General features: G+C 48.4%; 1 protein-coding gene across 13 annotated transcripts in view; it reads left to right on the forward strand.

The window, feature by feature from the left end:
• macf1a (microtubule actin crosslinking factor 1a) overlaps positions 1–15,950 on the forward strand; it is a 292,770-nt gene that overhangs the window by 214,160 nt on the left and 62,660 nt on the right. The gene's annotated exons all lie outside the window — the stretch shown is intronic.

A 15,950-nucleotide genomic window follows, 5' to 3' on the forward strand; every position in this document is an offset into this window, starting at 1 on the left:
GGTTAAAGTCCAAAGGCTGTGTGTTTTACTTATTTTGAGTATTTTACAGGGTTTTCTTTAATCTAAATGAAATAGCATATTGGTGCCATCTTAAAACTATTTGTATCTCAATGGGACTTCCTAGATGTATACATTTTAATTAAAAAAGTATTGTTGAGAAATACTGCCATGTCATGGAAATGTATGCTGCCGGGCTTTCCATTAAACTGTGGCTGAAAACTAAGGTTAGGACATCATACAGTAGTTGCTTTGTCATGTTATGTTGTATGTTAGTAAACCATTTGGAGGATGTGATTGAAGTGTAACTGAGTAGGGTACATTTTGTATTGTATCAGTGGTTTCCCAGTCCCATACTGCGTTCACACTAGCTGTGCCAAAGCAACAGGCGACAATTCATTTTCAGTGGAAGTCAGCGACATGAAGCTAAACTGATGCCTGATACTTGTCACAGCATGACGGGCGTGACACGCTACAAAACAAAGTCGAGTTGGCTTCAGCTCTTTTTAGCGCTCCAGTGACGCAGTGAAGCATCAATCAATCATAATGTTTTTGTTTCATTATTTCATCTTCTCTCTCCATACAATTCCTGCTACATTCTTCTCCATAACCAGGTCCCTGTGTTGTTTAAGCCTACCCTATTCATTTTGCTGACCATGCGTGCATTTTGTAGCTTTAGTCGCCGTGTGCGTGTGCGCATGCGGTGAGCTCCTCTCCTTGGCTGTGTCCAATGAATGTTTGTAGAGCTTTGTCAGGGCTCATAGTTCACCCTCACTTCCTCTGTCTCAGACAGACCATGGGGTATAGGGAGGGGTGGGGGTGGGGGTGTGTGTGTGTGTGTGTGTGTGTGTGTGTGTGTGTGTGCACCCTTTAGCTTAAATGAAGGGACTCTTGTGGTTTGTGTGAGTCACACATTTCTGAAACGCCTGACACATTGTGGTGAATCACACACTTTCTTCTCTGAAAGGTAGATATGACGTCTCGACTGTCTCAGTCTTTCTTTTACCACATGTGCGCACGAACACACACACACACGCACACACACACACACACACACACACACACACACACACACACACACACACACACACACACACACACACACAATTTCTTTCGCTCACACAAACACATTTCTCTATCATTCTATCATGCATTTCTCTCTCCTCCCACCCAACCCTCTGGTGTTCTGGTGGAGTTTGTCTAGCCTCGTCACCCTGGTGATGGATGACAACTCTGAATTTGATATTGGAGAAAATAATACTCCACTTTTCTTCTTCTTTTTTTTTGCACTTTTCAATATTGTGCGTTCAGAATATTGGGCGTTGTTTTGCTTTAGGGGTGGTATAGCCATGGACATAGTGTACCACCTGCACTGACATTTTAGTATTCACTGCAGGGAGCTAAATGCAAGAAATGAATTGTATAAAAGATGGCATGAAGCCTGATCTATACAGTGCAGAGGAGGGGGGGGGGGGAGTGAAGTATAATCAAAGGCAGCGGCAAACGGATAGGTCTTTAGTTTTATAAGAAATAAGAGTGTTTTCATAAAAATGTAATGCTGCTTCTCCACATTGTATTTCAAGGGACAGATAGCAGACCTTTCCCATAAGACCTGAGAGGTCTGGATGGTTCATGATATCACACAAGATCAGACATGTATTTTGGCCCTACATTTAAAGCGTTATAGTCAGACTAATCAGTGCCGTCCACGTGTCCAAGATGTGGTATTAATTACAGGACGTTGCCCTTCCCTTGTAGAGATTTCTTTAGCTCTTGCGTGCCAAGACAGCATGACTCCCAGCTCCCTCAGCAGTATGTCTTCTGTCGTGTGGAGACTTCCATAGGAGCTGGCCTCAGGAATGTACTGTGCTGGCATATCTATTGTGCTAAAAGTTTTATTACTTCACCAACTCCTTGCAGATGACCGTGGTGGGTATACGCCAAAACCTCGAGAGTGAACCACTAGCGATACGAAAATGTTTTTTCACAATATAATGAGGCGATAAAGCGAGACAAGGTCGATATTTTTTACCCCAAATAAAAACATCAACCATGTATGAATCGCCACCAAATTAATTTGAGCTTGATGTGAAATATTCACGACACATTTTCACATTATATATTGTTTATAGGTCACACTCCCGGTGTTGTAAGGACCTGTAAGGAAAATGAACCAGTGTGTATGTATGGTGCTAAGAGCGGTGCTGTAAGGACCTGTAGAGGAACATGAACCCCTGTGTGTGTGTGTGTGTGTATGTATGGTGCTGTAAGGACCTGTAGAGGAACATGAACCAGTGTTGTGTGTGTGTGTGTGTGTGTGTGTGTGTGTGTGTGTGTGTGTGTGTGTTCTCCTCAAAGGAGTACTGGGACTGCGATGTCATTTCCTGTCCAGTGATGAAAGCATGCAAGTATGTGTGACAAGTAAAGATTCTGAAAGAATCTAACCCCCAAACCCGTCATACGCAACCGCTAGCCTCATTTATACTCTACGACAGTGTTGCTTGACGGAAATAACAGATTGTCAAGCTAACGACGCATCATGCTTCATGGAGTATAAATTACGCTTTTGAATCTTTGTTCCAATCACTGATCATAGCCACACAGGGCTCATGGGAAGGCAGATCCTTTATCAACTGATCGATGAGTCACATGATACTGCATTGAGGCTAATGCTTTTGGTGCATTTGAAATATTTAGTGCCGGTCCTGGTCGCCTCTCGGGAGCGAGAGTGATCACTCCTTCTGGTATTAGACGTACACAGCAAGAGTGTTCATTTACCCATAACTCCATAAGGCTCCAATTTGACAGTTAAATGAACACTCCAGGTTTGACAGTGCATATGGGTGGATTAGTGAACTGCATCTTGGGTACTGCACATCTCTCTCTCTCTCTCTCTCTCTCTCTGTCTTTCCCTCATCTATCATTACTCGCTCTCTTTCTCTCCGTTTCTCCCATTTTCTCTCTCTCTTCCTTCTCCCCAGTCAAGATTTACATTTTTACTGTTCGTCCATAAGAATATATTATTACTTTTTTGGTTCTGTCTGTAGCAGCAATAATTAACAATAATGAGTGTACAAAAGATTAAATGAAGAATAGCAGCAAAACAAAACGATAATAAGAGAATTATAAAACATAAAATAAAGAAAAGCTGCTATAATACACAATAGCAAGAAATAAGTATGGCAACTCCCTCTACTTCCCTCCCTTCATTCTCTGTGTCTTCCATTCCCTCCCTATACACTCTCTCTCTCTCTCTCTCTCTCTCTCTCTCTCTCTCTCTCTTTCTCCCCCTCCCCCCATCTCTCTCTCTCTCTCTCTCTCTCTCTCTCTCTCTCTCCACGCCTTACCCCTGTGTGTGTTTGTTAATGAGAGCAAGCTGGATGAATGTGTTACAGAGGACAAACAGACAGGGGAGATAAAGAGGTGTAGAGCGAGAGAGAGAAATGTGAAAAGCTGAATTTAAAGAGAGCATACAAAGGCAGAGAAAATGACTCACCAATAGTTACGTTAATCATTTGTGTTCATTGCCAGCCAAGTATGTCTGTCTGTCTGTCCATTCATTCATCATTAAATACATTTTGTGTTTTAATTAGTCCCCAGGTACAATCTGTTAATACAATTTTGCTCTGTGTTCCAGTCTAGTCTAATCTAGTCTAGACAAGGCAATTGTTCTATTCTGTTCCATTGTGTTGCGTTCTATTCTGTCCTGAAGAGCAGAGGCTTGATGATGGAGTGTGTATTGACTTTGTGCCGCAGACATCATGCTCTGCGTGTATGTGTCTGTCTGTGTGTGCATGCGTGCGTGTGTGTCTGGAAGGCAGACTCCCTGGGTACATGAGTCTCAGCAGCAGAGTGCATTCAGTCTGCAAAGTATCTAGAGCATGGAGAAAAGGTCTGTCTGGAGGTGTGTGTGTGTGACTGTGTGTCACTGTATGCGTGTGTGCCTGTGTGTGTGACCGTGAGTGCCTGGGTCCGTCTGTATATCTGTCTGGGGGCAGGCAAAGCGTATTTATAGGGAGGCGAGGAATGAGGGAGAGAGAAAGGAGGGATACACTGTAGCGAGGAACTGTAGTCCAAAATAGAGAGCATATGGTTCCCCTTAGAGAGGAGTGTATTCTGGAAGAATATACAGAGAGATGGTTCCTCACTGGTTATTGGGTTATTTATTTAAATTGTCGGCTATATATTTTCTACAGCAATTTTATCATCAATAATCAATTCTGGAATTAAGAGAGCGAGATGAACAAACTCTCCCAAGATTCTTGCTGTTGTTCACTCTCAAAGGCTCTCTCTCTCTCTCTCTCTCTCTCTCTCTCCTCTCTCTCTCTCTCTCGTTCTCTAGCCCCTCCTCTCTCCTGCTCAGTAACTGATCCAACTGGGGTCATTTCAAAACTAAACATGTCTGGGTCCGAAACAGCCTGGGCCACCCCACCCCACCACCCCCTCCCCTCCTCACTCCCTCCATCCCCTCCCAGGCGGACCCCATTTCCAATCCAAAGGGATGATGTCATTCCTCCGCTTAAAGAAGGCGTGTGTGTGTGTGTGGGGGGGGGGTAGAGAGGGGAGCCAGAGGGTAAAGGCCCATGAGAGTGGGAGCTGATGTTGTCAGACCAGCCGGGTCTTATTGTTAAATCCTCCAAACAATGAGCTCATGGAGAGACACTGGGTCACTGGTGGGGGGGGGGGGGGGGTACCGAGAATGCAGGAAGTCGACGTTCATGCAATCTCTATTAAATGGTCTGTATTATTTGTTGTCCACTTTGCTCTCCCTCACTTACTCTCCATTAACCTCTCTCTCTCTCTCTCTCTCTCTCCCTCTCTCTCAAACTCTGTCCATCTACCGCCTCCTTCTGTCTCATATTCCACTACCAGCATTATCACATCTGTCAAAATACACATGCCAGAGGTACTGTGCCAGGCACCGCTCTCATTTGGTTGTCTGTCTGTCTGTCTGTCTGTCATGTACAGTACATGTTTATACATGACCATACACCATCAGCATATGTGCTACTGTGGAATCTGAGAGTGTATTTAGAGGTGTCGTGTGGGCCAACGGTGTCATGCGCGTGTGTGTGAGTGCACCGCGCATCAGAGGATGCTTCTAATTCCAGGCTTTTTCAGGGTGCAACCGGAATCTCAGCTGTCTACCTCGCCCACACACACACACACACACACACACACACACACACACAAGGGTGGGGCACCAACATCGATGTACATCCCCCCCCCCCCATCTCCCTCGGTCCCTAAGCAGCTGACTTAGTCTCTGGGTGGCTGGAGATGAGCATGCACGCACCCACGCGCACACACACAGGATGTAATATGGCTAAGCCCCATACTGCAGCTGCATACCAGGACAGGGCTGGTTACTCTCTGACAGGGGAAAGGGAGGCGCGCGCGTGTGTGGTTCCCTTCAGTATTTGTGGAAATCCCTGTCCTAAATCATGGCCTTGTGACTCCCATGTCCTCACCCCATCCACTCTTTCTGTCCTGTACAGTATCTCTCTGATCTCCTGTCTTGCTGTCCTCTGATCCTATCGCCCTCTTTCCTCCATAGAGCTATAAAGGATAGAGACCGAACCGGAGCGTTAGGCCCGCCCCCCGCTATTCATTTCAGTGGAAGTTGCTCAGTGGCGTTTTGAAGCACCCGTAAGACTTCCGGAAGTACAATTATAACACAATGGCTCAAGCGAGCGGAAGTTTAGCCTAGCCCCGGACCTCAAATTTGAGGTACGGGCTTACACACGTGACGTCTGTCTGCCTCCATGAAAGTGCTGCAATTCCACATTTCGCCAGTAAGTAGTGGCATCTTCAATGTTGGATAGCCTTACTGGGGGCTTGCTTTCCACCCTATATCCTCAGGGCGAAACCTTGTATCTCCATATTTAATCTTGTAATGTTTTTTTGATACTTGGTCAGTGTCGTATGACACCGTTATTATGGCAGTAACCGTTTTGGACGTACAAGGTTTTCTCTCCGGATTGGATAACGTTGGTGTCCCACCTGAAACATGCATTTTCTGTTCACTAACCCTCTGTAATTCTGATTACTATCAGAATGTAGAACTTTACATTAATTTAATTACAGTACATACCTTGTTCTAACAGGAAATGAGGTGAGTCATGGTCAAAACATGGTAGAATTAGTGTACTATGACATAGTAACTATGTGGTATGGATTAGATTTTTTGTTTTCGTTATGTTATGGGCAAGAACAAAAAAGAGAAAATAGTGAATCACACCCGCCTCCTTCTCTTATAGGCTACAGTATGATCTGATTTGTATTCTCTGGTGCTGTGAGTGAGTACAGTAAATCTGAGTCATGCTTCTTCCCCACACACACAGTGTCAGCAATTTGGTGCCCGACTGCCCGTGGGTGTGAAAGCTGATCCGCGCTGAGCCAGGACCAGCGTAGAACCTAAACATTTGTTACTTTTCTGGCCGAGCCACAAAGCCGTAGTTCTAATAACCTGTACTAAGTGTGGCGACTGGTACACACACCCAGGAGACAGAAAGACGTTTGCCTATTCCAAGGCGTTTAATCCCAAAGACAGTTTAACAAACAGTGGCTTTAAATCATCACTTGCACGTATACTGGCAACACAAGCAGGTAAGATAGACAGTTATGTTCAGTTCCTCTTTCTTGCCGGACGATGGTGCTCTAGAGTCGTTGTCGCTGGACCAAGTCTCTGGACTTCAACGGGCGTCTGAGAGCGTGATTAAACACAGTCGGTCTGCTGCCCGGTGGCAATCAAATAAACATGGGAAGTACGTTCCTACTCAGCTTGTGGACGAGCGCTCTCGCTCCGATTCCTCCACCGTGTACTCGGGTCGTTGTCGCTATTGCTCCGTCCTTTTCCATCCCATGTATGTATTAGTATATGGATCCGATCCTCCTCTTCACCAGTCTGTCATAGTACAGTCTGTCATAGACGTGCTTAGCGCGTCTGTCATACAAGCCTGGTAGGAGAGAGGACAAGAGGTAATCAATATTATGCTGTTCACTGTTCATGTTAGTCACATAGAATGTGCTCGTGAACGTGGTGCTCGACTCACCGCCCAACTCGCCCGATAGCGTGTTGTTTCACCCCTGGAGCCTTCATCTGAAGTGAGGCAGAGAGATCTGTCTTTTGAACTGTGGCGCTCCTTTGACTGAAGGCAGGTGACGCGCATTCCAGCTGATCAAGGAGGTGACGCGGTACATACCTTCCCTCTAGTACCCGCCCTAGAGGTTGGTGCGTTCCTCTTCTCTCTCTCTGCCTCTGCTGGCCTCCAGGGGTGTGCCTACCTGTTGGGCGGCGTTCTGCCATCGAGACACCACATACCCCCCCCCTTAAGCTTCTGCCTGGTGGGGGTTCCCCTCCCCCGTCCTCGTCATACCGTCTAGACAGGGCGTCGGCGTGGGGGATGCTCCGCCCCGGCTTGTGTTCCACCTTGAACTTGTAATCTTGTAGTTCGAGGAACCAACGCGTCACGCGAGCGTTAGTGTCTTTGTTGGTAGACATCCATCTGAGGGGGGCGTGGTCGGTGTAGAGTGTGAAAACTCGTCCCCAAAGATAATATTTTAAATGATGTACTGCCCACTTTACAGCTAGACACTCTTTCTCTACGGTTGCGTAATTTTTCTCATGGGTTAGGAGCTTGCGGCTGATGAATGTAATCGGGTGCTCCTCCCCGTTAAAGTCTTGTGAGAGGACGGCCCCGAGCCCTGTCCCCGAGGCATCCGTGTGCAGGAGGAAGGGTTTTGTGAAGTCTGGCGCCTTCAAGACCGGCTCCGCACACAGGGCGGCTTTGAGCCGTTGAAATGCCTCCTCTGCCTCGGGCGTCCATTTCACATTGTGAGGGAGGCTTTTTCGTGTCAGCTCGTGGAGTGGCCCTGCAATAGTGGCAAAGTTATCAATAAATTTCTGATAATATGACATCAAACCAAGAAACGACTTCACCTGTTTCTTGTTGGTGGGCCGGGGCCAGTCACGTATCCTCTCCACTTTCTTGTGCTGTGGCCTAATATAGCCGCGGCCGATTGTGTGGCCGAGATAGTCAGTCTCGGTCAGTCCGATCTGGCACTTTTTCGCATTTGCGGTGAGCGCCGCTTTACGCAGGGCCGCCAGGACCGCCTCCAGATGTTCGAGGTGTTGGCACCAGGTCTCGCTGTGGATTATAATGTCGTCTAAGTAGGCGGCGCTATACTCCCGGTGGGGTCTCAGTACCCTGTCCATGAGTCGCTGGAAGGTGGCGGGGGCTCCATGGACACCAAAGGGGAGCACGGTGTATTGGAACAGCCCGTCTGGCGTGGAGAAGGCGGTCTTCGCTTTGGCGCGGTCGGTGAGGCTCACTTGCCAGTATCCTTTGGTCAGATCTAGCGTTGAGACGAACCGGGCCGGGCCTAGCCGTTCCACCAACTCGTCGGCCCGCGGCATGGGATATGTGTCGAACAGGGAGACGTCATTTAGCTTCCTAAAGTCATTGCAGAACCGGAGCGACCCATCCGGTTTGGGCACTATGACGATAGGGCTAGACCACGGGCTATGGGACTCTTCGATCACTCCGAGCGTCAACATCTTCTTCACCTCGTCCCTAATCGCCAGCCGGCGGGCCTCTGGTATGCGATACGGTCGCTGTCGGATCACTTTCCCCGGCTCGGTGATGATGTCATGTCGAATCACATTCGTGCGGCCGGGGATCTCCGAGAACCGGTCTCGATAGCGAGCCAGGAGCTCCTTCACATCCTGGATCTGGTTGGGGGACAACTCCGTCCCGATCGGTACCTCCGCAACACTCTGAGGGGAGACAGTTGTTAGTAGGGCAGAGAGAGGCTCGGCTTCGGGCTGGTGCCACCGTTTTAGCAGGTTCACATGATAAATAACCTCGCCCTTGCGGCGTCCAGGTCGCCGCACCTTGTAGTTGACCGGGCCAGCCTTTTCTACAATTTCATATGGCCCCTGCCATTTGGCTAGAAATTTGCATTCCACGGTGGGGATCAGAACCAGTACTTTGTCACCCACCTGGAATTCTCTTGGCGTGGCTCGTCGATTATATACTCTGCTCTGCTCCTGTTGTGCTTTTTCCATATGCGCTCGGACGAGAGGCCATATCCTCCTGGCGCGCGCTTGCATCTGGTCCACATGATCTATCACGCTCCGGTGTGGCGAAGGCTGGCTCTCCCAGGCCTCCCGGGCCAGGTCCAACAGGCCGCGCGGCTGCCTCCCATATAGCAGCTCAAAGGGGGAGAAACCTGTAGAGGCCTGGGGGACTTCGCGGATAGCAAACATCACATATGGAATTAAACGGTCCCAATCCTTGCCGTCAACATCCGGCAGCTTTTTCAACATTTTTTTTAGTGTCTGGTTGAACCGCTCAACGAGCCCATCCGTTTCAGGATGATATACGGAGGTTTTAATTCTTTTTATATTTAGCCACTTGTATAGGAGCGTTATCACTTGGGCCATGAAGCAAGTGCCCTGGTCAGAAATCGCCGCATCTGGTATCCCCACCCGGCTAACCAGCATGAGGAGTTCGTGAGCTACTGCTTTAGCTGTTGCAGCGCGCAGTGGTATCGCCTCTGGATACCGGGTGGCATAATCTACAATTACGAGAATATATCTGTGTCCTCGATTAGTTTTGGGTAACGGCCCCACCACATCCATGGCGATGCGTGAGAAGGGCACATCAATGATCGGGAGCGGGATGAGTGGGTTGCGTTGGAACGGGCGGGGCGCAGCTAGCTGGCACTCCGGGCAGCTTCTACAGAAATCTTCTATCGCCTTCTTCGCCCCCGGCCAATAGAACCGTGCAATCACTCGCTCGTATGTTTTCTGTACCCCTAAGTGTGCTCCCAACTGGTGTGTGTGTGCCAGGAATAGGACGCGGCTCACATACTGCTTAGGCACCAGCAGCTGCTCTACAATCTCCCCACCACGGCTTTTGTTTCCCCGATACAACAGCCCTCGTTTTACACAAAAGTAAGGAGAGCTTAGCTCACTCACCCCCTCCTCGAGCCGACCATCGATGGCTGTCACGCTGGCCATGGACACGTCCCGGTCCCTCTCTGGACAGGCCCAAGCGATATGGTCTAGTTTTCCGCACACGTAACACTTGCGGGGTTTCTCTCCGCCCCGGGAGGACCGCTCAGAGCCTCCGTCTCGGCGCTCGTTCTGCGGTGGCGGCTGGCCTCGGTTCGAGCGTCGGTCCCGGCCCGAGCGGTTGGAACGCTCTTCAGTGGGCCGTTCTTCAGCGGCTGGTTTGCTGGGGGTCTCACCGCGGGTTGTCTTCATCAGGTCGCAGGTGACCTGCCAGTTGTCAATCAAATCGATCAGTCGCTCCACCGAGCGGGGGCTTACTTGGGAGGCGTACCTTCGGGCTTCGGGTGGCAGCGCACGGACGCACTTGTCCATGACCACCCTCTCCACGGGGGGTACGTCCCCGTCGCCGTGGAGCCAGCTGGTCGTGAGGCGCATCAGGGCCGTGACCTGGGCACGGGCGGGCTGGCTGGCGACGAAGGTCCAATTGTGAAATTTTTGGGCACGCGCCGGCAGGCTGTTCCCCTGGCTGGCGAGTATGGCGGCTTTTAGTCTCTGGTAGTCACGGGATTCGGCGATGGTGAGGTCGCTGCACACCTGTTGGGGTTCACCGGTCAGGTACCCGGACAGTATGGTACCCCAGTCCTGGACGGGCCATCTCTCTCGGGCGGCGATCCGCTCGAATAGCTCGAGATATGCCACGATGTTGTCGTGGGGTGTCAGCTTAGTGAGGACATCGCCTGGGGGTCGAGAGGCTAGAGGGTCCCGTCGGAGGCTCCGTGCCATCTCCTGGACTGCCAACTGTAGCTCGGCCTGATTTTGGATCAGCGCGGCGATGGCGTTATTCTGCTCCATAATGCGTGGGTTTTATTCAGCGTGGACCAGTCTATGCCCGCATTCTCCACCAAATGTGGCGACTGGTACACACACCCAGGAGACAGAAAGACGTTTGCCTATTCCAAGGCGTTTAATCCCAAAGACAGTTTAACAAACAGTGGCTTTAAATCATCACTTGCACGTATACTGGCAACACAAGCAGGTAAGATAGACAGTTATGTTCAGTTCCTCTTTCTTGCCGGACGATGGTGCTCTAGAGTCGTTGTCGCTGGACCAAGTCTCTGGACTTCAACGGGCGTCTGAGAGCGTGATTAAACACAGTCGGTCTGCTGCCCGGTGGCAATCAAATAAACATGGGAAGTACGTTCCTACTCAGCTTGTGGACGAGCGCTCTCGCTCCGATTCCTCCACCGTGTACTCGGGTCGTTGTCGCTATTGCTCCGTCCTTTTCCATCCCATGTATGTATTAGTATATGGATCCGATCCTCCTCTTCACCAGTCTGTCATAGTACAGTCTGTCATAGACGTGCTTAGCGCGTCTGTCATACAAGCCTGGTAGGAGAGAGGACAAGAGGTAATCAATATTATGCTGTTCACTGTTCATGTTAGTCACATAGAATGTGCTCGTGAACGTGGTGCTCGACTCACCGCCCAACTCGCCCGATAGCGTGTTGTTTCACCCCTGGAGCCTTCATCTGAAGTGAGGCAGAGAGATCTGTCTTTTGAACTGTGGCGCTCCTTTGACTGAAGGCAGGTGACGCGCATTCCAGCTGATCAAGGAGGTGACGCGGTACATACCTTCCCTCTAGTACCCGCCCTAGAGGTTGGTGCGTTCCTCTTCTCTCTCTCTGCCTCTGCTGGCCTCCAGGGGTGTGCCTACCTGTTGGGCGGCGTTCTGCCATCGAGACACCACATAAGCTTAAATATTGAGGAATTGTTGTTTTTATTGATCTTTTGAATTGTGACCATCACTTTTTTAAGGTACGCAATTGGCTAGATTTTAGCACTAGCTTCTTAGATTTGGCTGCGGGGAAATGGAATCAATCAAAATGTACATATTGACCAACCAGTTGCGTCATTCCTATTTATATTCGGGTGACTTTCGGAATTCGGAGGCCCAGAGGGGACAAAAGAAAGTTCAAAGCATCCTCTCCGTCCTGTATTTTATCAAGTTCCAGCGAGGCTTAAAGTTACTTGGCTAGCTTGCTCCACTAAGCAGCCATGTTAGCTAATTTAGTGTATTTGCTTGCATGATATATCCTATGCTAAGTGAAGGCTACACAGTATGTCGGAGCACAGTAACCCTGTGGTGACTTCACCCACATAATCACACCCATACGTCATCTGGACAACACTGTTTATTAGCTCTGCAAAGCTTTCCTCTTTCCTGGACTACTTTGTTTCTGTGCTTTTTCCACCTTTCTCTCTGTCTGAGGTGTGTGTCTGAGGTCTGTGTGTGTGTGTGTGTGTGTGTGTGTGTGTGTGTGTGTGTGTGTCCTTTCTCAGCATAAACTCTTCTGTGTTTGTGTACGTAAATCTTGTGTGTGTCTGTCTGTGTTCTCTCTAAGGGGCTGATTGGATCAAGCTAATGTTGTTTCTATAACCTGATTCCTCTACTCACGGTACCCACCCCTTCCTGTAACCTGCCATCTTTTAATTGTGTGTGTGTGTGTGTGTGTGTGTGTGTGTGTGTGTGTGTGTGTGTGTGTGTGTGTGTGTGTGTGTGTGTGCGTGTGTGCGTGTGCAGCGCGTTATGTCTTGGCCTTTCTCCTCTTAAGACCCTGTATTGTTTCAGCTGTTGTGAATTAGAATGGCATGCCACGGCATGGCCTAACCCTAGCCCCTCTAGATTCTCTCTCTCTCTCTCTCTCTCACTCACTCACTCACTCACTCTCACACACAGACACTTATTCACTCACTCACTCACTCAATTTCACCTATTGTGCTTCATTGTCCTGTATCTTTATCTTAGAGTACATGCTGGGTATTGCCAATATCTCTATATACAATGGAAAGCCTCTCTAGAAAGTATGCTTAGTTTCTCTAGCTGTCTCTTATTGGGTTAGATAGAACATTGGCATGTGCAGTGGATATTCAAATAGTGTGTGTGTGTGTGTGTGTGTGTGTGTGTGTGTGTGTGCGCCTCTCTCTCTCTGTATACAATCATTCTGAGTTTGCATACTGAACATAAGACATGTTTCATGTAAACTGTCAAACTAAAATAATAGGCTACATCATACAGTGTATATCCATGGCTAAGAATAGAAGGAAGGACTTATGTGCTCAGAAATGGTGTGTGTGTTTGTGCAGCGTCTGCTCAATTTGCAGGAGTCGCTGCTATTTGTGCCATTGAAGTAGTTACTGTATGTTCTCTTTATCATCATACTGTATGTGGTAGCATCCTGCATTCTATATGACTTCCTCCCTATCATGCGTCGTGCCCCCCCACATTATCACCCCCACAATGGACTCAGCAGACCATCCGCACAGGTGGGGTGTATGTGTGTGTGTGTGTGAGGGGGGGGGGGGGTTTATGGGTTTCAACCCTAACGGTATCCCTCACACATGGACAGTAAACTTACGTAGAGTGCTTAGCTAAATGGAAACACACGGCCTCGCAGAGACTGTTAGCAAGACTTTGAGCCGTGAAAGTGTGAAGATTTTTATGTGCCCAGTAGCTTGCGTGTGTGTTTATGTGTGTTTGTGTGCTGCTGCTCACACACTTACTTTTTGGGAAAATTCCACACCCACGTATACTGTAGGTATATGAATATGACACACAGGCAAACTCACCCTAAAGGGGCGAGGACGTGTGCACGCATCCACCTGGGTGACGGCAGACTGCTGGGCAAGCGTGGGGGGGTCAGATCAACATATGGAATGTCACAACAGGTCAGCTCCATGTAATGAAGATCTAAGGGTGGCAGTGTGGGTGAGTGTACAGGGTTTGATGAGGTCTGGCCATATATGGAGCGTGTCTTGAGTGCACAGGGTTTGATGAGGTCAGATCAACATAATGGAATGTCAGGTCAGCTACATATGGAGATCTAAGGGTGCGGGGGAAGTGTCTTGAGAGTACAGTGATGTCACAAGACATATATGGAGGCGTGACCATTTATGGAGGTGTGACTGACGGGAGATGCAGGCTTTCATAGTAAACCGCAACCTTAATAATAATATCCGCTTTACGGATATGTAGTCTCTCACACACCAATTATCTGGCAGCCCATCAGCTAAATGTGTCTTGAGAGATTACTCACACATACAAGTATAGACACACGGTTATAAGTGATGATTGTGTTTGCAGATGATTGACAGGTGTGTTAGTTTATTGAGCATGGTAGTTAATCAGGATGCTCCCTCTATGCTCTCTCTTTCTCTCTCGCTCGCTCGCTCTCTCTTTCTCTCTCTCTCTCTGTGTGTATGTACATACTGTCTTTCTAGCTGTCTAAAATAAGTGCTTACACACACACACACACACACACACACACACATACACACACACACACACAGGTAGAACTCTCCTGTATATGTATAGTTAATATAAAACTATACTGGAGAGGCAGAGACTGACTTGTAAACGGTGGTTAAAAGGGGAGGAGGGTATGTGCATTCTTTCTGCTGCCTAGTGACAGGAGGTGAAACAAGATATATTGGAAAGTGCACACTGAGGAGTGAAAATACATTAACCACTTCATCTTCAAGTCACTTAAATCTTTGTGTGATAGGGACGTTATTATTTTATGTATTACATTGTTGTATCCACTTGAACCCTCGCATCCTTATTCTGGGGGAACATTAGCTCTATTTATTTATCCTTATTCTGGGGGAACATTAGCTCTATTTATTTATACTTATTCTGGGGGAACATTTGCTCTATTTAGCTCTATCACTTCACACAGGTGTGATTTTTAAATCACCTACTGCATGATGCCCTAAATAGGAAGGCCGGGCTTAAAGTGATTAAATGTCACAGCACTTTGAACAGAACAGTTCTGTTGTGTTGAGAGAGAGAGAAAGTGCTCTCCATTTAACTTCCAACAGGTGTTTTCCCATGAGCAAACAAACGACCCAGAAAGGTCAATAATGTATGCTCTAGTACACCTGTGTGTGCACACGTTAATGTGTGTGTACACACGTAATTTATCCTCTCAATGGTTTTCTGTCTCTTCTGCAAAACCATAATAACGTGAACAATTATGCAATTTAACGGATGTGCTTTCTCAAATGTAAAATGCCTTTCCAAGTGCCAACATTTTAGTTTGGAACCCGTGGGATTTGAACCCTTAACCCCAGCAGTCTTAATGGCTTTGCTCATTGAGCTACACAGGGTTTTGAGCCCCTAGCCCCAGCAGTGTTAATGCTATGCCCATGGGCTACACCCAGGGATTTCTTTTTTTTTTTCTTGAATTTTGTAACCCATTTTTTCACCCAGTGTCAATTATCTAATGTAATCCTGGGCGCTACACTTCCTCTGCCAAACTGGGGGGGGGGGGGGGGGGGGGGGGGGGGGCAGCGGACTGACCGCATGCTTCCTTCTATGCATGAGGAGTCCAAGCTGTTTCTTTTCACCTGACAGGGGAGAGTTTCCCCCGGACGTAGCGAGTGGAAGGAACACGTTATTCTGACCAGTTCCTTTCCTCTCCATCAGGTGCCCCTGCTGGCCAGGGGAGGTAGTTTAGAGACCAGGGATTTCAACCACTAACCGTGGCAGTGAAAATGCCTTGACCAGAGTGCATAATACCCCCCCCCCCACACACACACACACACACACACCCCCACGCACACTTTTGTGACTCTTTCAACAGCAGTGACCATGGAGGGATGAATGGAAATTAGTGGCGTGGGGGGGGATGGATGGATAAAGGATGCTAAATTTAATCTAATCTAATTTAACATCTATGAACAGATCGTTGGGGGAGGGGGGGGGAGTGACTCAGTCCATATGGAGAGGAGGGGGAAGGAGGGGGGTGAGAGGGGCCGCGGGCAGTTAGTTGAATGAGCAAATTAAATGAACATAATCTCCATTTAGTAGTTTCCCCTACTACTCCTCTTCATCCCACTCTCACTGTTTCTCCCATCCACTTTCATTCTTTCA

This window comes from Protomyctophum bolini, assembly GCF_963924005.1.
Source record: "Protomyctophum bolini genome assembly, chromosome: 17".
In the NCBI taxonomy this organism is placed as follows: domain Eukaryota; kingdom Metazoa; phylum Chordata; class Actinopteri; order Myctophiformes; family Myctophidae; genus Protomyctophum; species Protomyctophum bolini.